The following is a 27,920-nucleotide window of genomic DNA, read 5'->3' as shown; positions in this document are numbered from 1 at the left end:
TCTCTGCCATCTCTAATGCCCTCATCAGGGCAATTAATTCAGCTCGTTGGGCTGAGGTCCCTTGTGGTAGCGCCGCTGCCCATATGACTTGATTTCCGTCTACCACGGCTGCCCCAGTTCGACGCTTACCTTCCTCCAGGAAACTGCTCCCATCCGTGAACCAGGTGAAATCAGCATCAGGGAGGGGCAGGTCCATCAGATCTGGCCTACTGCCGTGTGCTGCGGCTAGTACTTCCTGACAATCATGTATGATGGTGGAGCCTTCCAAGTCAGGATCAGGTAGCAAGGTGGCTGGATTGAGTCCTGTGGCTGGAGCAAACTTGATGCGATCTGAGTTTAGCAACAGGGTTTGGTAATGGGTCATCCTGGCATTAGTTAGCCACCTATCCGGTGGTTGACGGACTACATTTTCCAGGGCATGAGGAGCTGTTATAGTTAGATTTTGTCCTAAAGTTAGTTTGTCAGCATCTTTGACTAGAACGGCCACTGCAGCGATTATCTTTAAACAGGTGGGCCATCCTGATGCCACAGGGTCCAATTTTTTTGACAAATAAGCAACTGGGCGATTCCAGGGACCCAATTTCTGAGTCAATACTCCTTTTGCAATGCCCTTATTTTCGGCCACATATAAATGAAAAGGTTTGGTTACATCTGGCAGTCCTAGGGCTGGAGCTGAAAGTAAAGCTCGTTTGATTTGGTCAAAAGCCCGTTGTTCCTTATCGCCCCAAACGAAAGGAGTGCTGTTTTTGGTTAGGGGGTACAATGGGGCTGCCAGCTCAGCAAACCCTGGAATCCATAGTCTACAGAATCCGGCCGTCCCCAAAAATTCTCTAACCTGCCTGGCGTTTTTGGGAGCCGGAATTTGGGCCACCGTATCCTTTCTGCTCTCCGTGAGCCATCTTTGCCCCCCTTTTAATAGATACCCCAGGTAACTGACCTGTTGTTGGCATATTTGTGCTTTCTTGGCTGAGGCTCTATATCCCAGGGTTCCAAGTTCCGTTAACAGTTTTTCAGTACCCTTGATACAATCTTCTTGGGTCTCAGCAGCTAATAAAATATCATCAACGTATTGGAGTAATGTTACCTGGGGATTTGATTCTCTGTATAATGCCAAATCCTGATGGAGGGCTTCATCAAAGATGGTCGGGGAGTTCTTAAATCCCTGAGGTAGCCGTGTCCATGTCAGCTGACCAGACATTCCCGATGTTGGATCTTTCCATTCGAACGCAAAGTAGGGTTGGCTCAGGGGAGAGAGTCTTAAACAGAAAAAAACATCTTTAAGGTCCAAAACAGTATACCACATATGTTGAGGTGGAAGAGTGCTCAGGAGGTTGTAAGGGTTTGGAACTGTGGGGTGGAGGTCTGCCACCCGTTTGTTTACCTCTCGTAGATCCTGCACCGGCCGATAATCATTTGTTCCTGGTTTCTTTACCGGCAGGAGAGGGGTGTTCCATGCTGATTGACATCTTATTAAGATGCCCAAGTCTAGTAGCCTCCGTATATGGGGACGGATACCGTCTTTGGCTTCTCTACTCATGGGGTATTGACGGACTGTTATTGGGGTGGCAGTTGCCTTGAGTTCCACTAGCACCGGGGGCCGATTTTTGGCCATCCCCATTCCGGCAGTTTCTGCCCAGGCTTGAGGGAACCGAGTTACCCAATTAGTAACATTAACTCGTGAGGATGAAGGCTGCTCGTATAATTTATATTCATCTTCTAATTTCATAGTCAATATTTGAAGTAACCTTCCCTTATTATCAGTTATGGTGGGACCTTCTGGCTGAAAGTGGATTTGAGCCCCTACTTTGGAGAGTAAATCTCTTCCCAGCAAAGGATAGGGGCATACCGGAATAATCAAAAATGAATGGGTTACTCGTCCAATCCCAAGATCTACTGTCCTTCGTGTGGTCCATGAATATTGTTTATTCCCAGTGGCTCCTTGTACCCATGACCTTTTAGCTGAGATAGGACCTTTTGAGTGGAGAAGGACGGAGTGCTGGGCTCCGGTATCTACCAAAAATTGAACAGGTTCCCCCTCCACTTTAAGAGTTACCCGGGGCTCGGGGAGAGGGTTCGAGCCCTGACTTTCCTAGTCTTCTTCTTTCAATGTTAAGATTTTGTTTTTGGTTGGCCTTCCTCCATTCTTTTTCTTAGGGCATTCTCTCGCCCAATGTCCTTTTTCTTTACAGTAGGCACATTGGTCCTTGTCTAATGGCTGCCTTCTGTCTGCCATTCGCCCTTCCTGCCTATTTCTATCCCCTATATTTCTTCCTCCAACCACAGTGGCCAGTATCTTACTTAAATTCCTCTCCTGTCTCTTATCCCGTCTTATTTCACGGGCTTCCTGCTCTTTCTGCTTTCTTTCTTCCTTCTCTTCCTCGGTTTCTCTTTTGTTACATACTTTATCTGCCTCTTTTACTAACTCCTGAAGCGAAAATCCCTGCAAGCCATCTAGCCTCTGTAATTTCTTCTTAATATCAGGGGCCGCTTGATCTATGAAAGCCATTGCTATAGTAGCCCTATGTCCCTCCGAAGTTGGATCATAAGGGGTAAAGCGTCTAAAGGCTTCCATTAAACGTTCCAGGAACACAGTTGGCGATTCCTGGGGCCCCTGAGTTACTTCCCTTACCTTAGCCAAATTAGTGGGCCGTCTGGCCGCTCCATGGAGACCCGCCACCAGAGCCTGGCGATACATTTTCAGGCGCTCCCTACCTTCCGGGGCATTGAAATCCCAGTTTGGCCTGACGAGTGGGAAACCAGCATCAATCTCGTTAGGCAGCTGGGTAGGTTGCCCATTGGCGCCTAATACATTTTTTCTGGCTTCCAAAAGAACCCGTTGCCTCTCCTCAGTCGTTAGGAGAGTCTGGAGCAGCTGTTGACAATCATCCCATGTGGGCTGGTGGGAGAAAACAAGAGATTCTATTAAAGCGGTAAGGGCCTGTGGATTTTCGGGAAAAGTTGGGTTATGCATTTTCCAATTATAAAGATCTGCAGAGGAAAAGGGCCAATATTGGAGAGGTCTATTCCCTTGGCCATCGGGGGGGGCCATATTCTCTAAGAGGTAGGGCAGTGGAGTCCGGGGAGATAGCCCTCCGGCTCCTAGTGCCCACTGAGGGACCCCTTTCTTCTTCCATCATGGATGGTTCCCTTGGTGCCGAGGGCAGTGGAGCTGGGGGTCCTCTAGGTGGTAGGGGATTCGGGGCCGGAGGATAAGGGGGTGGGGAATCCAAAAGAAGCAAATCGGACTGCGGGTCAGGATAAATCGCCTTCGGTAGATCCGCGGCGTCGGGTAGCTTCTCCGTGTTGGGGTTTTTCTTTAAGGCTAATATCTCCGACGCTGCTGATGTATGCGCGGACGTACCTGTTGAGGAAACAAAGGGCCGGACCCACGGAGGTGGGGAGAGAATTAAATCTTCCCAGACCAAGACATATGGTACTTGGTCTGGATGTCCGTGGGCATCTATATTAAATATCTTAGACTTCAGCAGCTTAATCTTGTCTAATAAAAAGGATCCTTCGGGGGGCCATCCTATCTGAAATGTTGGCCATTCAGAGGCACACAAAGTCTGCCACTTTCCTTTCTTTACCTCTACCGAAAAATTATGGGCTCTGGCCCGAACTTCGGTCCAATAGCTTAGGGTAAGGGAAAGAGGAGTCGTCATAGTTTGTCCCATTGTCGTCCGTCAGAGAAGAAGAATAGACCACAATACAGAAACAGTTAAAACTCCACGAAACACATATACGTATGGGCCACCGCGAGCTCGCTTCAAAACCGAAACTTCTTCAGATGGCAGTTACCACCAAGGGAACTGCCGAAACCGAGTGAAGGGGAGACAGAGTTTGCCTCTCCTTCCAGATGAGCCACCAGGGCGTCCCCTAGGGCTCATGGACGCCGGCTATTAGCACGTCTGCCTAGCCAGAGGTCCGATACAGATTCCATAATAAGCCGATTCTTACGGCTTTCCTCCGATAATGGCCCACAAAGAACAAGGGACAAACAGACAATCAAGCTCGAGCTTACCTGGTACCTCCAACTCCCGATGTTCTTGTGGTCCGGGGCGAGTGGAATCCCGGACGAGCCCCCAAATGTTAGACCTGCGCGGTCTCCTAGGAGTTTCGACTCGCCCAGGAAACAACAAGAGTCGGAAGTCGATGCAAAACGCAAGAGGTTTATTGAAGGCCGGTGCACCGGGGTTCCTTGGTCCTCACGCAGGAGGTCGAAGAAGGAACCCTTTTGGGCGCGAATATGTCAGTTTTATAGGTTCCCACTTCCCCGTATGTAAATTATAGATTTGGTTGTGTTCTCCTGCTGATTGGTCCCGGCTTAGGCTCGGACCAGAGAGGGAACTTGTCCCCAGCTGCCTGATTGGTCTTTGACAGAGACCTTTTTTACATTTTGTTATCTCCCTCCTTCTCCCCAGCTGCCTGATTGGTCTTTGACAGACACCTTTTTTACATTTTGTTATCTCCCTCCTTCTCGGAAGGGGGCCGGACATCCTGGAAATTCACCCATTGTCTAAGAAGCCCCTATTGTCTGGAGAGTTCTTAATCATTAGCTGGAACAATGTCCCTCGAGTCCCACACAGCCTCACCCTCTGTTTTACTGAGCGCTCAGATCCCTTGGCTTCAGTGAACTTGTGGATGCTGATTCTGGGCTGCTATTTATTCCATTATACTCAAGCTCAGTTATTCACTAGGAGCTTAAGTGACTCATTTCATAATCTTTCTTTGGCTACCTACACTTAACTTTTGTGTTTTATGATATCACAACAGAATGGACAGGTTCAGTTATGTAGCTGATTCATAAAGCCCTTAAAATGTCTCCAAGCTGCCAATTAATTCCCCAGAGTTAGTTTTATAAGCAAACTGGTCACACAAACATTTTATATATATATATATATATATATATATATATGTATGAGAAGTGCATTATACGTACATAAACTTTTCACTTTATATTAGGAAGCAAAGGCTTTGCCAGTAAAGTCTCTTTTAAACATTTTTACTGGCTGCATATTTATCTTTTGAGTAGTTTGACAGTGTTGTGTAAAGTTAAATTTATACTTGCCATATGATCTGGTTATCGCCCCAAACCTATATGTGAATGATTACAGAAGTTTTATTTGTAATTGTCAAAAACTGGAAACAACCCAGATGTCCTTCAGCTGGCAAATGGGTAACAGACTATGGTACAATTGTACCATGGAGCACTACTGGGCAAGAGATAGGAACATAACATTGAACAAGGCGACAGTGTGGATGAATCTCGAAACGTATTGTGCTAAGTGCAAGAGGCCTGACACAGGACTATGCAGTCAGTGCTCCACATCGGGGGTTCTCCTCGCAGATACAAAGGACCGACTGTACTACACCATTGTACATAAGGGATATGAGCATCCACAGGTTTGATATCTGCCAGGGTCCTGAGACCAGTTCCCCGTGGATACCAAGTGATGACTCTATGCGATCTCATGTACATCACATTTTAAAATAGATAAAACTAGATGATCAGAAAGCAAATTAGTAGTTGCCAGGGTTTAAGGGAGGAGAGTGTTTGAGTGTAGAGGGGAAGCATGGAGGAATGTTTGGAGGTGATGAAACCTTGGTACCTTGGTTGTGGTGATTGTTATACAATGCTAGGTATTTGTCAAAGCTCACAAAACTGTATATTCCCTGGAGAAGTGATTTTTACTCTATTCAACTTTGAAAAATAAATTTTTAAATGGTAGCCTAAATTGTTCTTCTGCCTTCAACCATATCCCAGCCATACTCTCCACCCAAGTCCTCTCCTTAATTCTATATAAGCAGAAAACTGGGACAGGGAGAGGGAGAGGGAATGGTTAAGTCCTGAGTCCCTGGCTTCGCAGGAGTGCTGCTGTGTGTTCTCTCTCGCACAGGGGCTTTATTAGGGTGATGTGGACTTGGATATCTGTCTGCAGCACATGTGCTGATTTTGCTGTCCTGTGTCTTTTTGGGGAGGTGGAAAAGAGAATTGAAAATTGCAGGGTGGAAAGAGAGGGCAGGCACAGAATGTGACTCTGCTTTTGATGTGACAAGGAGAGATGAGTTTACCATGAGTGTGGCTGAATTGTTTTTCTGCCATTATCCACGAGGAATGTTAGCCAGGTAAGAATACCTTAGTAGCAAGAGGCTTTGGGTTCTGACAAGTGAAAGGGACTTTGAACAGATGAGAAAAAGAAACTAATGATCCAATAGTTTCTAGCTTCTGTCACTGGCAAGGCAGTGGCAGGGTGACAGAAATGGATTAATCAGAATGAGGGACACAGATAAAGAAAAGCCAAGGGTTTAGTTTTCTATTTGTCTAGATCCCTATAAAACACTCAAGTAGAAGAGACTCTGTATGCAAGTAAAATCCAGTTTTGGGGTTTTGAGAAGGATTGGTCAAGGGAGGAGATGTAGAGCGGCTTAACTTTCAGCATCGAGCCATTCTGACAGGCTTCAGGTAGGAACGACCCACCTTGTCTCAGCCACTCTGACCCTAATCTCTCCCACTTCCCTTCCTCCACTGTGCTCCCTCGTAGTGCCAGACAAGAAAACCCAGGGCACTGGTCAGAGGCCTGGGACACAAGACAGTTGCGTTGCAACTGCTCTTCCCTTACAATTCTATGTCCACCTTTCTCTCTCCCTCTCTCTCTTTTTTTTTTTTTTGGCTAAATTGAATATATGATTGAATTTTTAAAGCAGTTTGGACTTTTTAAGTGGTCAGACAATTGAAAAGTATAGAATCTGTCCAAGATCAGCAATAGGAAGGGAAATTGAACAAAGAATGGCCAAAGAGAATGACTTGGGAAAAAGTCAAATAGTTTCACACTTGTGCCCAGCCAAGTTCCGAGTGTTCAGTAGGTCTGCTTTGACAGATAGTTTCACATCAAGTACCTTTAAAACACGCAGGTCACGGCAGCTGAGAAGCAGCCCTCCTTTCAACTTCCCCCTGGTTTAAGACACCTTTGTGCTCTGGGATCCAGTCCCAGATATAAAAGGTGTTTCCTAGGCCAAGGGAAGTTACAGGATTGATTCCCCTTTGGGAACATTTTGGAGGCAATGTGTCAGGGATCTAAACCAGATTTGCCTTTGACTTTTAGGACACAAGACAAGACAATACATTGATGATGTTGGTTTACCCAGCAAATCTCAATTATGAAAGCAAGAATTGAAATGCATTGTGTGCCCACAATGATAGCCTTGGATACACCCTGGCTTATGGAATTCCCACAACCATACAAGAAAGGATTATGATAAGAAGGTGAAAGCAAAGTAAAAAGATAAAGTAACTACCCCGTGCTATATAGCTAGTAATATCAGTTCTTGAATTTTTTCTTTCTTTACAAACTGTGTTACTCTACAGAGTAAGAGAAGTAAAGCCTCAGGTCACCTTTATCAATCTGTTTAAAACAACAATGACAATAATGTTTCCTTTCATCCGCTACCACCTCTGATCTGCCCACCACCCCTTCCTTTCATCACATCTCTCGGCAGAGGGAAGCTGCAGCTACCAAGGTTTTCTTCAAGGTTTGGGTGCAAAAGGTCTCACCAAATGCCAAGAGTTGGGACAGTTTGCTGTTTGTTCAGTTGAGCCTCAGATAAAGTAGGTGTTTTTGCATTTAGGGAAAATACCTCCCTTCAACATCAGAATAACACTCAGCTACCTGAGCATCACATGCTCACCTGATTGGAGCCACACAAGAATAAGGATGGTGAGAGTGGTTGGTTTGAATCTCCTGTCTCTCACTGACCCTCGGGTCGGCACTGTGCACTCACAATTCACAGTTCACAGTCCCAGCACTTTCCAGGATGCTGTACACAGGATCACTCTCTCTACAAACACCCGTGACTCCCAGCCTGAGGGCTTCCTCTGATTCCTGGAGCGAGCTCAGCCTGTCCTGGGGTAGGCGAGCGTGCCAAGGGTTCCATGCCATAGAGCCACCCTCTACCAGTTATGGATGGGTGTTGCCGGGTAATACCCCAACTGCTGCATCCCTTGTATGAAACACTCTGAAAGGTCTTACCCAGTCTCCCTGAGGAGCCCCAAAGGAGTGCACCCCATTTGTTCACAGAAACATCCTGCTCATGAATGCATCCTATGTTCCTTTCCTTTTCTTCCCTTTCCCACTTCCCCATGCCCCTACCAATGCTTCCTGGAATCACCTCCAAACCACTACATGCATCCAGTCTTTGTCTTGGGGTCTGCTTAGTGGGAATTCACCCTAAGACACATTCACTTGAAAGAATGGAGGAAATTACCACATTGTGAAAATTGTTTTTTGTCTCTTATGCTCTCTCTCTTTGCATCTATCATCATGTATGTTAAACATGCAAGCAAGGAGACTCTTCTTTCTAAACAAAATCTTGTTTTATTAGTTGCAAGTTATGTTTCCCTTCTGAATCCATCATTTGTTACTTTCTAGACACACAAGGGCATCTACATGGCCCTACAGATATTGTGCAATTTCCCCTCTACTTTTGTTCTTAAATACCTCTTTGTGCTAAATAACCTCTTTTGGTTCACCTGATCCCAGGGAACTATTTCAAATGGTTTGAAAAGTTTCAAATGGGGATTGTATGCTCGCTCCTCCCAACCATTACACCATGGCTTAATGGAGATAACAGAGTAACAGACTTGGGCTGGTTGTCCCAGAGCATTGAAAATTGCAGTAGACAGGCAGTGGTGGGTAAGGGTGGGAAATTATGTGGCATCTTTCTAGAAAGAAAGAAATGACTTGACGTGGTTGAGTTCCACTTTCTTATGGGGGTGGCAGGCAGAGCTGTGCCTCCTGGAATAAAAAGGAAAGCAGAATACCTGCATGGAAGCACTGTGTGTGTGTGTGTGTGTGTGTGTGTGTGTGTGTGTATGTGTGTGTTGGTGTGTGATCATGGGCACACATTTGTGACAGGGGTCCACTAGAGGGAGAAGCAAACTCTGTGATTTTTTTTAAGCAAAATATCTAAGCACCTGCCATGGTTACTAAGAGTTTGGGGCCTGTCTATCTACCTATCTGTCTATTGTCATCCATTCATCTATCTATCCACCTATCTATCTATCTATCCATCCATCTCTTTACCTATGAGGGTTCTGTGACTTTCTCTCTCCCAGGCTCCCTGTTTCCTTTTTTCCTCCTCAATAATTGAAGGGTGTGTGAAACATGGTGAAGTTTGGGAGCAGGAAGACTACAGTTACTAATAATTCTCATACTTTTAAGGAGTGAATTTATCACTCCAGCTTTTGTGTGAAGTAAATCATAATAATCCCCAACATCGTTGTTTTGCCCGGTAGTGGATATCCTGCTCAATGGGGGACGTCCCCACCCAATAATTTCCCGCCACGACAGTGATATCACCCTTGCTTTCCCCTCACTCCTGCTCCTGACTGATCATGGTGCTTTCCTGCGAGGCCCTGTGCAGTATGGCATATCCCCTCCTCTTGGGAATTGTAAGCAATGAACTTTTCTCTTAACGCTAACATTGATAACATTGACCTCTCCTTGTTGTCACTTAGTCATACCTACAAATTAAGTCCCAGGTACATTTTAAAACAGATATGCTCAGCTGGGCAGCAAGAGAGCAAACCCAATCACTTAAGCTCTTCTGATGATTTAATTGTCTGTCTCTCCTACTAAACTGTTAGTTCCGTGTGTATTTCGCTCACCTTTATATTCTCATTGCCTAATAAAGTGTCTGGCACATTGTAAATTCTTGATAAATATTTATTGATTGAATGGACAAAATAGGAAGCCTGTGTTAGATGCAGCCTAGTACCCTAATGCAAATACTTAACACAAAAGCTGGAATAATAAATTCACTCCTTAAAACTATGAGAATCATTAGTAACTGTAGTCTTCTTGATCCCAAACCCCACCATGTTTCACACACCCTTCAATTATGAAGAGGAGAAAGAGGAAATAGGGAGCCTGGGAGAGAGAAAGTCACAGAAACCTCATAGGTAAATAGATGGATAGATAGATAGATGATAGATAGGTGGATGGATGAATGGGTGGATGGATAGATAGATAGATATGCCCCAAACTGTTAGTAACGATGGCAGGTGTTTGGATATTTTGCTCAAAAAAAAAACCCAAAAAAACCCCCCAGAGTTTGCTTCTCCCTCTAGTGGAGCCCCTGTCACAAATGTGTGCGACACCCATGATCATGGGTTTGTGTGTTGGGGTTTGTGGTTAGAGAGTTTGTAATATGATGTCTGTGCAACCTGCAAAAACACAAGGACAGTATGGATGTAACAACTTAGCTGTTAGTTTGGCCCATACTTTCAAGATGTCAAATCATCCATTACAGAAAATCAAGAATTATTATTACAGCAGCCTAGATCAGCAGTACCTGCCCCCCCCCCCAACCAAATGACCCGAATATATTTGAGAAATGGATGCTTATTGTTTTATGCCACCAAGAGGTTTTGGTTGTTACACGCCAATGGCTGATCAGTACAGCTTACTTGACAGTTGTAAAGAGTTGACCTTTGCAAAGAGTAATCCAAGAAGATAAATGCCCTGACTTCATTCTCATCTCTCCCTTCAATATCCTTCCAGAGGTCAGAGGGCAAAGGAGACCATTCATGTAGTCCATATAGATTAGCCCTCTGGGATGGAGAACAGGGAGATGGAGGTGGAAGTGGGTCTGGAGGGGAAATGGAGGCCGTCCAGCTCAGAGACCCAAAAGGTAAGAAAGAGTTAACTTGTGAAGGGAGAAAGTTCTAAGCTAACCATACAGCATGTGTGAGGTCCTTAAGTGGGAGGCAGCAACGGTGTCTTGGGAAAAAGGCTGGTGTGTCAGGAAGATAGAGAACAAGGGGAGACAAGTGATAATGGGGTAGACAGGGGCCTTTCTTTGTACCTCCTTTAGGGTGAATAAAATGTGCATTATTTTGCCCTGTATCTTAAGAGGGTTTTCAGCAAGGATAGTGGGTGACATCATTTTATTTATGTTTTTAAAAAGGCACTCTGGTTGCTGGACCAATAATGGATGAGAGGGGAGAGGAGGAAATAGGAGGAGGCCAGCTGAGAGGCCATGGAAGTTTATATCTTTTTTTTTTAATTCTATTTTTTTATTGAAGTATAGTTGATTTACAATGTTGTGTTAGTTTCAGGTGTACAGCAAAGTGATTCAGTTATACATACATATATATCTATTTTTTTTCAGATTCTTTTCCCTTACAGGTTATTACAAAATATTGAGTATAGTTTCCTGTGCTATACAGTAGGTCCTTGTTGGTTATCTATTTTATATATAATAATGTGTATATGTTAATCCCAAACTCCTAATTTGAAGTTTATATCTTTAAACACTGTATCAGCATTAAGGATTTGTGAGTACCGCGGAGGGGCAGTTAGGCTAAAGCCAGGACAGAACTAATAAGAGCTGTTTCCAACAACAGGGCAGAAGTTAGGCTGGCCCCTGTGGCCTGAATGAGGGAAACAGTCCTTTCCAGCTGGAGAGACCTGTGTCAGCAAATAGTTTCACAGAAAGTCCCCAAGTGATTAAGGAGGATCACTCTGCTTCAGGGAAAGCACCTGTCCAAGGGGCCTGAAAGTGATGACTCAGGGCCTTTGAACTCCTGCTACTTGGCTTCCTTCCAGGGCCGGTTTGAAGGATGCTTTTCATTTGCTCTTTCTGTTTGGCTGCCCGAGAAGAACGAGAGTGGAGGGAAACTGCTGGGAGCCTAAAGGTAAAAGCGCAGGACCCTTCATCTCACCTCTGTCCTCAGCTACTGCTGCCACTCCCTCACTGCCCCTTGAGGGACTGGTCCTGAGGAAAACCTGCAGTTCCCTGTGGGACCTCCATGCCATCAGCTTGGCAGTCACTACCTGAGCCTCCTGCTAGTTGCCTGATGACAGAGAGAGAGACTGAGAAACCATCCTGGACCACAGCTCTTCAAGTCCTCACTTCCCTCTCCTGCCTCTGTAGAGTGAAATGGAAAGAGAGGGTTTTTTTTAATGAAGTATTGATAAAATTATCTGCAAACACATAAAAGTAAACTTTGGCAACAGTCAGAGAGGTATGGAATACATTTTCTGACATAAAAGTTTTATGTCAGTATATTGGTCAGTTATCGCTGTGTAAGGAAGCACCTTGCATCTCAGTGGCTTTAATGAAACAAGTCTTGACTGTTGTTCATGCATTTGTGAGTCAGCTGGTGCTTGGCTGATGAGGCTGGGCTGGGATTGACAGTTGTACTTTGCACTGTGTGTCTGGGGTTGTCTGGGGCAGTTTTGCTTCAGACTGCAGTGGCGGGGGTGACTGTGTCCACATGAATCCCTCTTTCTCCCAAGACCGGGGGCTGGTCAAAGTACACTTTTCTCGTGGTGACAGCAGAACATCCACTGGACAGGTCCCTGCTTGTGTCACATCAAGGCAAAGTACTGGCCAAACCCAAAGTCAGCAGGTGAGGAAATTTACTCTGCCGGTGGAGGGAGGGGTAGGTGTAAAGTCAGTGGAGTATCACTGAGAGTTTGATTAGAGAAGCAGAAGTACTGTGAGTGACATAGAATAGGGGATTTGGTGTAGGGACTGAGGCTTATGCAGTTGTGGGAGCTGGTTAAGAAGTCAGTGTAAAGCTGTTGCCTCCATTGATCCTGAGGTAGTCAGGCCCAGCAGCTGGAAGGGAAAGTCAGACAGACTGCAGGTCAGAGCAAGGACCACCTGGAACCCACATCAGCCTCTGCCTCCAAGCGTGAAGACACAGTGACTTGTAGGGAGGCTGGTGCCCTTGCTGGTGTGTGTGTGGCTGGCCGCACACATCGCTGGCACAGGAGCTGCAGAAGGTGAAGGAGGATTTCCAGCAGGAACTGGAGGACCTGTGGGCTGGCTGTCCTCCGTGCCAACAAGGGGAGCATGCAGGGCAGTGACAATGTACGGGGGCTGCAGCGGCGCCAGGCCTGACACACACCTCCAGAACACAGACAGTGGCTGCTGCTTTACTTCTCTTTTCCAAAACTCACATAAATTTTTCTAGTGGCCAACTTCATCCAGGAGCAGACAGAAGAAAATTTTGGGAAATGGAGTTCCAACTTAGTTAAGCTGACAAAGCAAAGTGGCCACATATGGAAAAGGATGTGAATTCAGGAAGAGATAAAATATTGGGGCCAGTGATGCAAATGACCACATATAATAACTGTAGGGAACTGACTCAGTACAGGAGAGGACTAGTTGCCTGCCAGTGTCCATTCTTGCTTATTGAAACCAAAGATTTCAATGCCCTTCATCGACTTTATAAATTGTGCTTCTCTCTTCTGTGGAGAATGCAATAAATGTGGCTGATGGTGGGGCTGTTGGACGCAAGAGGGCAAGTTAGGTGGTAGAAGAGTATAAGGAGCCGGCCCCTGGGCGGAAGGTTACAGTGCTGTTGCCAGTTCATACGATGCCTGCTGACTATGCCATATCCTTGCTGCAAGTAAAGAGGAAATAAGGGCCACCCCATTTAGGTTTATCCTTGGTAAGGGTTATACAGAAGCAGCTGGGCCTATAGAGGCAGAAAAATGTCAAATGACCAAGAAACACTTCAGGCACTGAGGAAAGAGCACTAGATTAGGGGTCTGGAGACCGGGGTCCTACTTCAGAGGGACCACAACTAGTTGTAAAACTCTGAGTCGGTTAAGGTATTGCACCTGTTTCCTCATCTGTAAGTGGAAGTGTTGGACCAGAAAGCTTTCAGGCTGCCTTCTGCATATTATGAGCCAAATAAGACCTTAGTCCACTCCTGTGATTCCCACTCTCCTACATGCTGCCATGCTTCTCTGTTGGTGTCTATTTGCGGCTGTGCTTAGACATTGGGGGAGGGGCAGAGATACCCAAATTAGGCACCCAAGTCCTGGATTCTCTTGCTAGAAAACCTGTTATCACTTTGTTTAGTACAATTTGCCTTGTTTGTGTCTTCATTTCTCCAACCTCTTTTTCAAGGAGGTATTGGTACAGGAACATGTGAACTGCACTCTGCTCCTTGGAATAAATCAATTGTTCAAAAAAAAGGGATTGTGCTAATTCTTTCTTCCTGCAGCAGAGAGAACAAATGAAGTGAAGGGGAGGGAAGAAGGATGGTTATATGGTGCTAGGGTTGGTAAGGATTGGGGGTGGCATGTTGGAGGGAAAATGAGAGAAAATAAATCCTTGCAAAACCTAACAACAAGCCCAACTAGTTTTTGGTGTTGGAGCACAGAGTGGTACACATGTGACAGTGTGCATCTCTCCAGCTGGACTTTTTTTTTTTAATTGAAAGTTTTAAGATCAGGGAATGCATGTATAGCCCTGCTCTAAGTTAGGAATGGAGAGCTGTAGAATCCAGGATTGCCTAAGTAACTCCTGCTTTGAAGGCTTGCCATGGTGTGTGAATAAAAAGAGCAGTGTTGGGCTTACCTGGTGGCGCAGTGGTTGGGAGTCCGCCTGCCGATGCAGGGGACACAGGTTCGTGCCCCGGTCCAGGAAGATCCCACATGTCGCAGAGCGGCTGGGCCCGTGAGCCATGGCCGCTGAGCCCGCGCGTCCGGAGCCTGTGCTCCACAACGGGAGAGGCCACAACAATGAGAGGCCCGCGTACCGAAAAAAAAAAAAAAAAAAGAGCAGTGTTGTCTGTGTATTGAACAACGAGCAGAACTATCCCCAAACATCCCTGGGAGTTTCCCTGGGTCACCTGGGCAACGAGCCATCTGGGAGCAGGACTGCCTTTCTCCCAGTGGAAGAAGCTACACCTAAAATCAGGTTCCTAAGTTGGGGGGTGGGATGAATTGGGAGATTGGGAATGACATATATACGCTATCGATACCATGTATAAAATTAGATAACTAATGAGAACCTACTGTGTAGCACAGAGAACTCTAGTCAATGCTCTGTGATGACCTAAATGGGAAGGAAATCAAAAAAAAACAGGGGATATATGTATACATACAGCTGATTCACTTTGCTGTACAGCAGAAACTAACACAACGTTGTAAAGCAACTATACCCCAATAAAAAAAAATAAAAGAAAGAAAGAAAAAAAATTTTTTAAATAAAATCAGCTTCCTATAGGGCCAGAATCTTCCATCATGTCAAGAGCCAAATTTTCCACAGAATCAGAGCAGCTGGCTTTCTCAGACAACTGCTGTAAACAGCTGGCATCCCAAATCCGGGCTGCTTGGCAATAAGAATTCTTTATCCTCCCTCCCCACCCCAACCCCAGCAATGTGAAAATGGGGGGCCAAAAAGAGGAAAGGGCTCCCTCCTCTGAAACAAAGCCCACGTTGTGTCCAGCCACTGTCACGGCTGTATTCGTTTAGGTCATACAGAAAGTGTAAAACCCAGTTACAAGTGCTAGAAATTGGTTGGGGATAATGCCCATGAAAGATAAGCAGGGAGGAACCAGTGCAGGAAGACTTCAGACCGCAGTGTGGATCGGACACCTGTGTCAAGAGAGGAGAAAGGCAGGCAGATTTGGGAGGAAGAACCTCAGGCAGGTGTACTGTACTCGCTCGTGGATACAGCCCTTAATACAGGTATGCAGAAAGGAAGCCCCGGGAGGTCCTAACGAGATGAAATGGGATTAGCTTTGTAGTTCTATAATCTTCTTCAGAGAAGATGCTGTTTCAGTCTCATTGGTGATTCCAGCTGCTCTGAGAGCCATCCTCTTTCAACGGGAGTCTGTTGCTGTCTTACAAATGCAACACATGTTCATTTGTCTTTGGTTTATATGCTTGAGGAATAATCTTTAGTTTATCATATTCATAATTTCTTTTATAAACATAAATTTATTTTATTTATTTATTTTTGGCTGTGTTGGGTCTTCGTTGCTGCTTGGGTTTTCTCTAGCTGCATCGAGCGGGGGCTGCTCTTCATTGTGGTGTGCAGGCTTCTCACTGCGGTGGCTTCTCTTATTGCAGAGCGCAGGCTCTAGGTGCACGGGCTTCTTTAGTTGTGGCACACAGACTGAGTAGTTGTGGCTCGAGGGCTGTAGAGCACAGGCTCAGTAGTTGTGGTGCACGGGCTTAGTTGCTCTGCGGCATGTGTGATCTTCCTGGACCAGGGCTCGAACCCGTGTCCCCTGCATTGGCAGGTGGATTCTTAACCACTGCACCACCAGGGAAGCCTGCGTATTTATAATTTCTGAGTGGTGGTGGTAGGCTGATCCTGAAGGGGCATCTTGCTTTAGAAATACTGTAAATTCCTTTACAGTTTGGTCCAAATTAAGCCCTTAATATACTACGGGTTTGAAATTGCATTGCTCAAATGCATGAACGAGGTGACCTGTAATGGTCACTTCTTTGAAAGCCACGTGAAGAAATTCCTTTCGATCCAGCAATTTCATACATAGGAAGGTACTCCAGGGAATCCCTCACTTGTGCACAAGGAGACTGCTCCTGGCATTCCCTGATGCAGCTCTGGGATAGTTTTGGTCAGCCCAGCAGGGAAGGCCAGCACTAAGACTTCCCACAGAGGAATACCCTACTGGGCAAAAATGGCCAGGCCCCTGTAACTTTTTTTTTTTTACATCTTTATAGGAGTATAAATTGCTTGACATTGTTGTGTTAGTTTCTGCTGTATAACAAAGTGAATCAGCTCTACGTATACTTATATCACCATATCTCCTCCCTCTTGCGTCTCCTTGCCACTCTCCCTATCCCACCCCTCTAGGTGGTCACAGAGCACTGAGCTGATCTCCCTGTGCTATGCGGCTGCTTCCCACTAGCTATCTATTTTACTTTTGGTAGTGTATATATGTCAGTGCCACTCTCTCTCTCTCAGTATGTCACAACATACCCTTCCCCCGTCCCTGTGTCCTTAAGTGCATTCTCTGTGCCTGCATCTTTATTCCTGTCCTGCCCCTAGGTTCTTCACAACCTTTTTTTTTTTTAGATTCCATATATATGTGTTAGCATACGGTATTTGTTTTTCTCTTTCTGACTTACTTCACTCTGTATGACAGACTCTAAGTCCATCCACCTCACTACAAATAACTCAATTTCATTTCTTTCTATGGCTGAGTACTATTCCATTGTATATATGTGCCACATCTTCTTTATCCATTCATCTGTCAATGGATAAAGCATCTGTCTTCAGTTACTTCCATGTCCTGGCTGTTGTAAATAGAGCTGCACTGAACATTGTGGTACATGACTATTTTTGAATTATGGTTTTCTCCGGGTATATGCCTAGTAGTGGGATTGTTGGGTCATATGGTAGTTCTAGTTTTCGTTTTTTAAGGAACCTCCATACTGTTCTCCCTAGTGACTGTATCAATTTACATTCCCACCAACAGTGCAAGAGGGTTCCCTTTTCTTCACACCCTCTCCAGAATTTGTTGTTTGTACATTTTCTGATGATGCCCATTCTAACTGGTGTGAGGTGATACCTTATTGTAGTTTTGATTTGCATTTCTCTAATGATTAGAGATGTTGGGCATCCTTTCATGTGTTTGTTGGCAATCTGTATATCTTTGGAGAAATGTCTATTTAGGTCTTCTGCCCATTTTTGGATTGGGTTGTTTGTTTTTTAGATATTGAGCTGCATGAGCTGCCTGTATATTTTGGAGATTAATCCTTTGTCAGTTGCTTTGTTTACAAATATGTTCTCCCATTCTGAGGGTTGTCTTTTCATCTTGTTTATAGTTTCCTTTGCTGTGCAAAAGCTTTTAAGTTTCATTAGGTCCCATTTTGTTTATTTTTGTTTTTATTTCCATTTCTCTAGGAGGTGGGTCAGAAAGGATCTTGCTGTGATTTATTACATGGAGTGTTCTGCCTATGTTTTACTCTGAGAGTTTTATAGTGTCTGGCCTTACATTTAAGTCTTTAATCCATTTTGAGTTTATTTTTGTGTATGGTGTTAGGGAGTGTTCTAATTTCATTCTTTTACATGTAGCTGTCCAGTTTTCCCAGCACCACTTATTGAAGAGATTGTCTTTTCTCCATTGTATATTCTTGCCTTCTTTATCAAAGATAAGGTGACCATATGTGCGTGGGTTAATCTCCGGGCTTTCTATCCTGTTCCATTGATCTATGTTTCTGTTTTTGTGCCAGTACCATACTGTCTTGATTACTGTAGCTTTGTAGTATAGTTTGAAGTCAGGGAGCCTGATTCCTCCAGCTCTGTTTTTCTTTCTCAAGATTGCTTTGGCTATTCAGAGTCTTTTGTGTTTCCATACAAATTGTGAAAATTTTTGTTCTAGTTCTGTGAAAAATGCCATTGGTAGTTTGATAGGAATTGCACTGCATCTGTATTTTGCTTTGCGTCGTATAGTCATTTTCACAGTGTTGATTCTTCCAATCCAAGAACATGGTATATCTCTCCATCTGTTTGTATCATCTTTAATTTCTTTTCTCAGTGTCTTATAGTTTTCTGCATACAGGTTTTTTGTCTCCTTAGGTAGGTTCATTCCTAGGTATTTTATTCTTTTTGTTGCAGTGGTAAATGGGAGTGTTTCCTTAATGTCTCTTTCAGATTTTTCATCATTAGTGTATAGGAATGCAAGAGATTTCTGTGCATTAATTTTGTATCCTGCAACTTTACCAAATTCATTGATTAGCTCTAGTGGTTTTCTGGTGGCATCTTTAGGATTCTCTATGTATAGTATCATGTCATCTGCAAACGGTGACAGTTTTACTTCTTCTTTTCCGATTTAGATTCCTTTTATTTCTTTTTCTTCTCTGATTGCTGTGGCTAAAACATCTAAAAGTATGTTGAATAATGGTGGTGAGAGTAGGCCCCTGTAACTTGTATGATGCTCAGCCATTGGGGAGCTTCTGGAGGAGAGCTGGCCTTCCTGTTGTCTCCAGAGGCCCTAAAAGAGGAGGCTGTCTGTTCACTGTGCTCCTCATGGCAGATCTCTTTTGAATGAAGTCTTAGAGGTGCCCCTCCCTGGCTGCCTCCCTGGCCCTGGCATGCCTTTCAATTAGGATAATGAAAGATGAAGTATACTGTGAATATCTGTATTGCTGACCTTGCCCTTGTGAGTTTTTCATTTCCTCAATCAAATCTATTCCTTAATCTTCATTATGTGACTTTATAGAATTGGTCCTGAAATTTAGAGCATAAATGGGGTGGAGGTGGGAGACCCACCTGCCTATCATGATGCAATTAACCCAAGAAAGGAGGCCACTGGTCTTCATTTCCCTGCCATCCAGAAGGCACTGCAGTGATTCTGTGGCTGTAGGGGAAGCACTGCAGTGCATGGTTGTGTCTACAACACCAGTGGCTAGCTGGGCCTCTTGAGCTTTAAAATTGCTCTGACAGCTCATCGAAGGTGTTCCTCAATACACGTTAATTGAACTGAATAACAGACTTGTGTTTTTAGCAGTCACAAAGATGGTCACCTTAAGTGAATGACATCTTTTAAAGTACAGTTTGCACAGAATCTATAAGAGTGATACAGTGGGTGTGTTTCCATCGTATCTATATATAGGTAGGCAGCATTGCTCATGCTTTCCAAAGACAGACGACCTTTAAAAGCAATTTCAGAAGGAAAGATGTGCAGAGTGCTATGGAATCCTGCTTCTAAAAGTCTTAAGCAGGCTATATAGCATCAAGTACAACCCTCCATCTGTCCCCCAGACTGATGCTTGAGCCCTGCTGTACGTGTTTGACAACGTTATTCCCTGTCATATCCTTCTAATGCTCCTCTGCACTTCAGGGGCTAGAAGTCTATGAACTATATTTCCCAGGCTCTCTTGTTTCCAGCCCTGTGGGTATCCTGTGGATATCATTTACCATTTACACTCTGTCAACGAGAGGCACTTATACTAAAGTGGAGTAGAGGTGAAAAGCCGCTTTCTCTTCTTCTAGAGTGGCAGCAGATGGTTATGTGGGCTTTGCATATACGCAGTTGGATTTTGCAGTGGTCTCTGAGTTTTCCTGATATTCACCTGATTCAGAGCTACAGACTAGCTAGGAAGTTAGCTGAGAGGTTCTCTGTGTTACCCACCCCTGTGTGATTGCAGCATTTGTCCATCTTGTGAGACTAGAACTGTAGAAGTGAAGCTGAAAGCTAATGCCTGCGTCCTGCCTTCAACTTGTCCAGCCCTTCCAACAGTTTTGTGATGACTAAATTATCTGTATTGAACGCCATTTCCTTTGAAATGCTTTGACTGGTTTTAGTTCTCGTGAATGATAGAAACTAGTCCATGATATCGTCTCCTGGGAGCTCTCCATATTTATGTTGGCCATCTTCAGATGTTTCATGGAATTCTCTAAACCATAAGTTACCATTTAGTTCTGGGGCAGCCCTGACATTTCTTTCTTATATCAAGCCCAACGCTGCCTATGTGTAATTCTCCTTCAGTGTAGTTCTATCACTTGTGAGCATTCAGAATTACTGCGATCCTTTTTCCACATGGCAGTCATTCAAATACTTGAAATAACTTTTTATTTCCTTCTACCTGCGAACCACCTGCCTAGTATTTTCTCCTCCAGGCAGAATGACCTTAGTTTCTCTGTGATTTCCTTATGTCTACAGCTTTCTAAGAGAGCCGTTCAGTCATTCCCTACACATTTTGGCCAATGATGGATGCTTTCGGGTGGAAACAAAGTCAAGGATGAAGTGACCCATGAACAAATTTAATTAAAAAGATAGATCAGAGAAAAACAGGTATAATGAAGACATAGTGAAAGGGTAATATCTATAATATATAAAGAGTTCTTACAAATTGGCAATAAAAAATAACCAGAATAAAATCCCCAATATATGCAAAAATATATTAGTAAAAGAGATAACATAAATGGCTGCCAAATATAAAATATATTTTCAAATTCAACTAGTAGTCAGGGAAATAAAAATAAAAGTAACACTGAAATATCCTTTCAAACCCATCAGACAGAAAAAAAGTGATAATAGCAGTTTATAGTGGGAATATGGGTAAAATTTTCTACTCATGTTTTTATGATGCAAAAATAGAGTATTAACACATTTTCTGAACATGCATTCTGGTAATACCTATTACAATCAAAATTACATAATCCTCTGACCCTGAAAATTCATTTCTGGGAATTTACTCCTAGATATACAATACATATTGATGTTACAGACCTTACACCAGTCACAAAAATTAACTCAAAATGAATCATTAATCTAAATGTAAAATGATATCACCTTTAGAAATTAACATAGGAGAAAATCTAAGTGCTCTTGGGTTTGGTGGTTAGTTCTTAGATACAACACCTAAAGCATGATCCATGAATGAAAAAATATTGATAAGTAAATTAAAATTTCTGCTCTCTGAAAGACACTGTTAAGAGGATGAAAAGACAAGCCACAGATTTGGGAGAAAATATTTGCAAAATGTATACCTGATAAAGGACTTGTATCCAAACACGTACCTGATAAAGGATGTACAAATAACTCTTAAAACAATAAGGAATAAATGACCTAGTTAAAAAATAGGCAAAAGTATCTGAACAGGCACCTCACCAAAGAAGATTTACAGATAGCATACGTAAAGATGCTCAACATCATATGTCATTTGGGAATTGCAAATTAAAGCAACAGTGAGATACTACTACACACCTATTAGAATGGCAAAAATCCAGAACACTGACAACACCAAATGTTGGCGAGGATGTAGAGCAACAGAAACTCTAATTCACTGCTGGTGGGAATGCAAAATGGTACAGCCACAACGGAAGACAGTTTGGCAGTTTCTTACAAAGTTGAACATAGTCTTACCATATGTTTCAACAGTTCCACTCCTTGATACTCACCCAAATGAACTGAAAATATGTCCACACAAAAACTTGCTCATAAATGTTGTATTATAATAAAATATTATATTATTATTTATTAATGTTTACTAATAATTGCCAAAAACTGGAAGCAAATAAGATGTCCCTCCATAGGTGAATAAACAAACTGATACATTCACACAATGGAATATTATTCAGTGATAAAAATAAATGAGTTATTATGCCATGAAAAACTTCAGCATTAAGGCGGAAACGTAAATGCATATTGCTAAGTAAAAGAAACCAGTCTGAAAAAGCTAGATTTCATGATTCCAACTATATGATATCCTGGGAAAAGCTGAACTACAGAGACAGTAAAAAGGTCAATGGTTGTCAGGGATTTGAGGGGAAGGGGGAAGGGATGAGTAGGTGGGGGTCAGGAGTTTTTAGGGCAGTGAAACTATTCAGGTGGGGGTCAGGGGTTTTTAGGGCAGTTAAACTATTCTGTATGATACTTTGATGGCAGATGCATGTCATTTTACATTTGTCAGAATCCATAGAATTGACCACACATAGTAAACTCTAATGTAAACTATGGACTTTAGTTAATAATCATGTATCAATATTTGTTAATGAATTTTAACAAATGTACTACATTAATGCAAGATGTTAATAAGTTATGTTAATAAGGGAAAACCGTGCATGCAGAGGAGTGAGGTATGTGGGAACTCTGTGTTATCTGCTCAAGTTTTCTGTAAACCTAACTTTTCTAAAAAAGAAAAAAGCTACTGTGTAATTTCACTTTTTTACATACAATTATGTATACATGTGATTTAATATTACTTAATATATTATATGCTATATAATTATATATTTATAATATTTATATATTATATATATAAAGAAATTAAATTTAAAAGGAAACATACTTTAATCAATCAGCTAGGTGGTATATTGACTCCAGTCTCTGGGTGGGTGAATTGGATCTTCTTAGTTAGTTAATGGTGAAGTCTGTTTCCATCCCAGACTGGCACTCTTCCAAGCGTTGTCACCTATGTTAACCCATTTATTCCTCACAGCGGTCCCAGAAAGTAGATCGTACTTCAGTTCCACCTTCCAGAGGAGGAGACTAGAACCCAGAGAGTTTGCTCAAGTCTCCTCAGCCATTGAGCCACCAAACCAGGACTTGCCCCGGGAAGCCAGGCTAGCAGGCCACAGGGTGCTGCCTCCTCTCAGGGGAGCTCAGTCTTTACAATGACCCAGGGCACTTATTTAGGCTACAGATATATGCTTCTGCCTCAGATATGATTCAGTGGGGCTGTGGTTGGTCTAGAAATTTGAGCTTTGGACAGATACCCCAGATGATGTGAATGTATGATTTTGAAAGCATTCTTTGAGAAACTGAACTTTTTAATAATGATGAAGAAGTAGCACTAAAGGAAATCCACAGGTTCAGAGAATTGTGGCTGCATCATCAGCCTCAGAAGCAATAACATCAGAGAACAGAAATTGGGTTAACAGAAATCAGTGGGACTTGGCCTTTGAACTGTCCAGCAATTAAATCCTCCTTGTAACCCAGCAGGACCCTATGGGGCCTTCCCAGGACAGGGCCCCATCCCCCGCCCCGCCATATCCTCTGCTGTAGCTCCTCTCTGAAGTACCCAGATAATAGTATCTGATGCATATTTCCTAAGTTTTTCAGATGCTAAAACCCCCCACCAAATGGAAGAAATTAACTAGTTGATGATCATGAGCCCCCAGACCTATTGGTGCCCAAAGATTGTTAAGGTTAACTCCCTGTTACCTCACCATCAACCAGTCAGAGAATTGTGGGTGAGCTGATCACATACCCTGCGACCCCCCTCCCCCTCATCTGGCCTTTAAAAATGCTTTGCTGAAACCCTTTGAGGGAATTCAGGGGGTTTTTGTGCACGAGCCACTCGTTCTCCTTCCTTGGCCCTGCAATAAACCTTTTTCTGCTCCAAACACGATGTTTCAGTATTGTTTGGCCTCACTGTGCTTTGGGGTGGGCAGAACGAGCTTGGACCAGGAAACATCCCCATGGCTGAATGGTGTGATCCTGGTACTGGGGCTGGGAGATGCACTTTCACACGCAGCCATGAGAGTAGGGAGGGCGACAGCCCGCCTCAGTGGTCAGGAGCAGTTTTTCCTGTAGTGGTGACAGTTGCTGAGGGTTCTGACAGCCTTGTAGGGATGCTCAGGAATCAGCACTCCCCATGGGCCTGTGCTGGCTGCTCCAGTACCCCCAGATAGCAGCAAACATTTGTTTTCTGACAGCCCTTCAACCTTGATGTAATGAGGTTTCCAGTTTGTGAGTGGACATTAGGGACCAGGGGAAGGCACGTGAGGTCTGTAAGAAGCAGCTCTTGGCATTGAGCTGGCAGTGGGCTGGGCTGGCCGTCGGGATCCAGTGGGTCAGAGAGGGCCTGGGGATGCCCTAGTGAGGAGCGGAAGTGGTGGCTGAGCACAGATGGGGCAAGTCAGCAGACCCGAAGCCGAGAGTTCCCGTGACTCCTATGCCTTTGCTTGCGCTCCATGGTAGCCTCTGATGGTCCAGAATTCCCTAACCTGTACTGGGAACCTGGACCTTCTAAAAATCTCAAGAGCAGTGGAGCTTATAAAAATCCAGACTCCTGGGCTGTAACCCATTCCAAATAAATCAGAATCTCTGGGGATCCAGGCATTAGACTATTTAAAATCTCTCCAGTCATACCATCGTGCATCCAAATTTGAGAGCAAGTCAGCAGAATAGCAATCTTGCTGAAGCCGGTTCTGCTACCGCTTTTTAAAATAATCAGGAAACTCTTAATGTTTGACATAGGAAATAATGTTGTTATGTAAAATCACGTCTGTCTGAAAAGGAGAAAGAATCCTATTTAAATAATAGATTGCAAACCACTTGGCTGCTCACTACAATTATCTTGATAAATTTAAAAAAATGCCCAGGACCAACCCCAGAACAATTAAATCAGAATCTCAAGGTGTGGGGCCTGGATGTACATAATTTGTTAAAGCTCTGCAGGTGATTCCCCAGGTGAATATCAAGGCTGGGAACCACTGTGTTGATGCAAGCTGCTCTCTTGGGAGTTCTGCTGAGCTCAGAGCTGCTGAAGGAGTGGGTGGTCCTTGGGCCTGGTGACCTTCCCAGTGGGCTTTGGATTGTAAAGCAAAAGCTGGGCTCTTACATCCCTGGGCTTGAGGTGCAGTAAAGGTACTACCCCCTCCTGATCGAGGCTGATGTCTGGGAGCAAAACTGGATACAAAGTCCTAAGAGTTTCTTTTCCCTTTTGCCCCTTTAAGGTTGCCATTTCATTGTTCTCTTGGCTTCACTTTTTCTGATTAAAAATCAGAAAGTCTCCCCTTCCCCCTTGATGTAATTTGCCTTTTGTTCCTGATGGCCTGCAAGATTTTCTCTATCTTTGGTTTCTGGCTGTTTGACTTAGGAGGTGCAAAGGTGTCTTTGTCTTTACCTTCTGAGGGTTCTGTGAGCTTTTGGTATACGGTTTGATGTCTTCTGTCGGTTTTGGAAAATTCTCAGCCTTTATCTCTTCAAATATTTCTTTGGTCCATCACTCTCTCCTCACCTTCGGAGACTCGAGTTACATGTATGTCAGACCACTTGATATTGTTTTATAGATTTTAGATACTCTTTCCATTTTTTGATTTTTTTTTCTCCACGTGTTTCAGTTTGATAATTTCTCTTTACCTATTAGGGCAGTAGCAATGGTCTCTTGTGAGCTCCTTGCCCTCCAAGTATTCCTAAATCCCAAATGTGTCAGGGAAGTGATGTAACATTTGGGTCTCAAGGAGTGTGTGCCCCACGACAATGGCCATAATGGGTACCGACTCATGAACAGTAATAAAAACTGACTCTTAGATAGCACTTGTTCTGTGCCAGGCACTGTTCTTTGCATTTTACATACTGAAAGTCATTTAATTCTCTCAATAACCTTATGAGGTAGATATTTATTATTCTTACTGTATAAATGAAGAGACTGAGGCACAGAGAGGGTCTGTAGTTTACATAATGTCTCACAGCTGGCATTTGACAGAGGAGGGATTTGATCTCTGGTGTTCTGACTCCAGGCTTCCAACTCAGTGCCTTGGCATCATGTAGGAAGGAGCTCAGTGCCTTTGCATAACCCTGGGGAGTGGGGGGCCTCTAGGATGCCTGAGGGTGATGTTCCTGGCACCTCAGCAGGATGAGGGCTTAGAGGCAGTGTCAGAATGGTCTGTTCTATCAGAGGGTTGCTAAGAATCATTGCAGTCACCAGGGAGGCCCCCCCAAGCAAGAGGGTTCTTGGCAGTGTTGACAGCTGCTGCTCTGGTCTGGGCCAGCTGGGACCTAGGCTTTGCCACGGCAGAGGTCTTAGGGTCTGGATGGAAGCTCTTGGGCTGCCTTGAGGTGGCCAGAAATATCAGCCTAAGTGGGTGCGAGGAGCTGGCTGGGATTTCCAAGCTAGGTATGATTCCAGCAGGACAGAGTAATGGATGTGGGCGAGAGGCAGGGAGCTTGGAGAGACCTGGAGCCAGTGGAATGGAGGGAAGGGAGGCTTTTATTGGATGCTTGGAGCCAAGGCCAGAGGAAGCAAGAGGGCTGTTAAGGGTATGGAATTGTTTCAGAGAGACAAGAGTGGGTTGACATCCTGTAGAAGAGGTTGGGAGAGAACATGGGTTCTGAGAACAGGAGCCAGAGAACAGAAACAGACAGTCAGTGCAGTTAGAAGGAGCTCATTGGAAGGAGTTGGGGAAGAATTGCTGGGGAGTCTTGGCCAAGATCCTTCCTGGGAATGGAGAGTGTGCCCGCCTTGCCCTGATGAAAAAGGCTTGCAGGCTTACCAGTTGGTCAGGCCTGACCCACTCGGCCTATGATCCAAAGTCAAGTTTAGCTACTTTGCAGCACATGAACCCGGGGTCTAAGTCCAAAAAGAATCAGTGAAATTAAAAAATACTCCTCCACTTGGCCATAAATCTTAAATCTGGGGGTATACCCAGTGGCCCCACCATGGTACTAAATTATACAGCGAGTCCTCAGCCTGGAAGACTATGATTTTTCTGTCTCAGACGGGTGTTCATTAAAGGTCACTTGGCAACCCCTGAAACACACTCTTTCACACCTTAATAGCTGAGAGCTTGAACCCATTTCCTCTGTTGTTGCTCTGGATTCTGGCTTCAGGCTCAAAGTTGGCGAGGTGGGAAAAAATGAATTTGTTTTTTCCTATGGTGCTTGGCACTTCTTTTAAAAACTTGTTTTTCATTATAAAAGTAACAGATGGTTATTAAAAATGTGGAGAAAATATAGAAAAAAGTGTAAAAGTATCCCCAGTCCAGTCCAGTCCACCCACCAAATTTAAATATTGTTAATGTTTCACTGTTTTTCTTCCAGTCTTATTTTATGTATAGAAGGATTTTTGTAACTTACTTAAGATCACACTGGATAACATGATTATCTGGTTTGAATTTTTTATTTAACATTATGTCATAGCATTTTCCAGATGAGCATCTTTTCTTTAACTTCTAATTTGAAAAAGTTTTAAACCACAGGAATTACAAGAAGAGCACAACAAACACACATTTATCCTTTGCCAAGATTCACCAGTTGTTAACATTTTGCCACATTTGCAGTATCTCTCTCTCTATTCCATACACAATATTGTTTTCTTTTTCTGAATCATTTGAGATTGGGTCAAACACTTTATCATCCTTTATTACTAAATATTTCAGCAAATATCTCCTAAAACAAGGACACTCTCTAATGTAATCACATAATCATGATGGCATGATCCACTTCAGAGTATTTAATATTGATGCAATCATCTAATAAATATTCTTTTTTAGTATTTATTTATTTATTTTTAAAATTTATTTGGTTGCACCAGGTCCTACTTGCAGCATGCAGGATCTAGTTCCCTGACCAGGGATCGAACCCAGGCCCCCTGCATTGGGAGCACGGAGTCTTAATCACTGGACCACCAGGGAGGTCCCTCTGTTGTCTTTTGATTTGTATAAATTAACATTTTTGCAGAGTAGAGGCCTGTAGTTTAGTAGAATGATCCTTAATTGGTATTTTTTGTATATATGCATTAGAGCTTACTAGTTGTATAGTAAAGATTTCAGCATAAACTTTCTGCTTGTTTCCATTATAAATGAAGTCATGAAGATCGTTTATGTGAAGCAGTGTAGGGAATATTTCTTTAAGATAAATTCTCAAGGGTGAAATTACAGGATCAAGGAGTGTAGAGATTTGGAACATC

General features: G+C 43.7%; 1 protein-coding gene and 1 pseudogene across 1 annotated transcript in view; one reads left to right on the top strand and one right to left on the bottom strand.

Annotated features, from left to right (window-relative positions):
* GADL1 (glutamate decarboxylase like 1) overlaps positions 1-27,920 on the top strand; it is a 490,491-nt gene that overhangs the window by 168,273 nt on the left and 294,298 nt on the right. The window lies entirely within an intron of this gene.
* On the bottom strand, positions 15,523-16,303 carry LOC101336833 (UPF0538 protein C2orf76-like; annotated as a pseudogene).

This window comes from Tursiops truncatus, chromosome 10, assembly GCF_011762595.2.
Source record: "Tursiops truncatus isolate mTurTru1 chromosome 10, mTurTru1.mat.Y, whole genome shotgun sequence".
Lineage (NCBI taxonomy): Eukaryota > Metazoa > Chordata > Mammalia > Artiodactyla > Delphinidae > Tursiops > Tursiops truncatus.
Note: the sequence above shows the minus strand (reverse complement) of the source record. Positions and strands in the feature narration are given on the sequence as shown.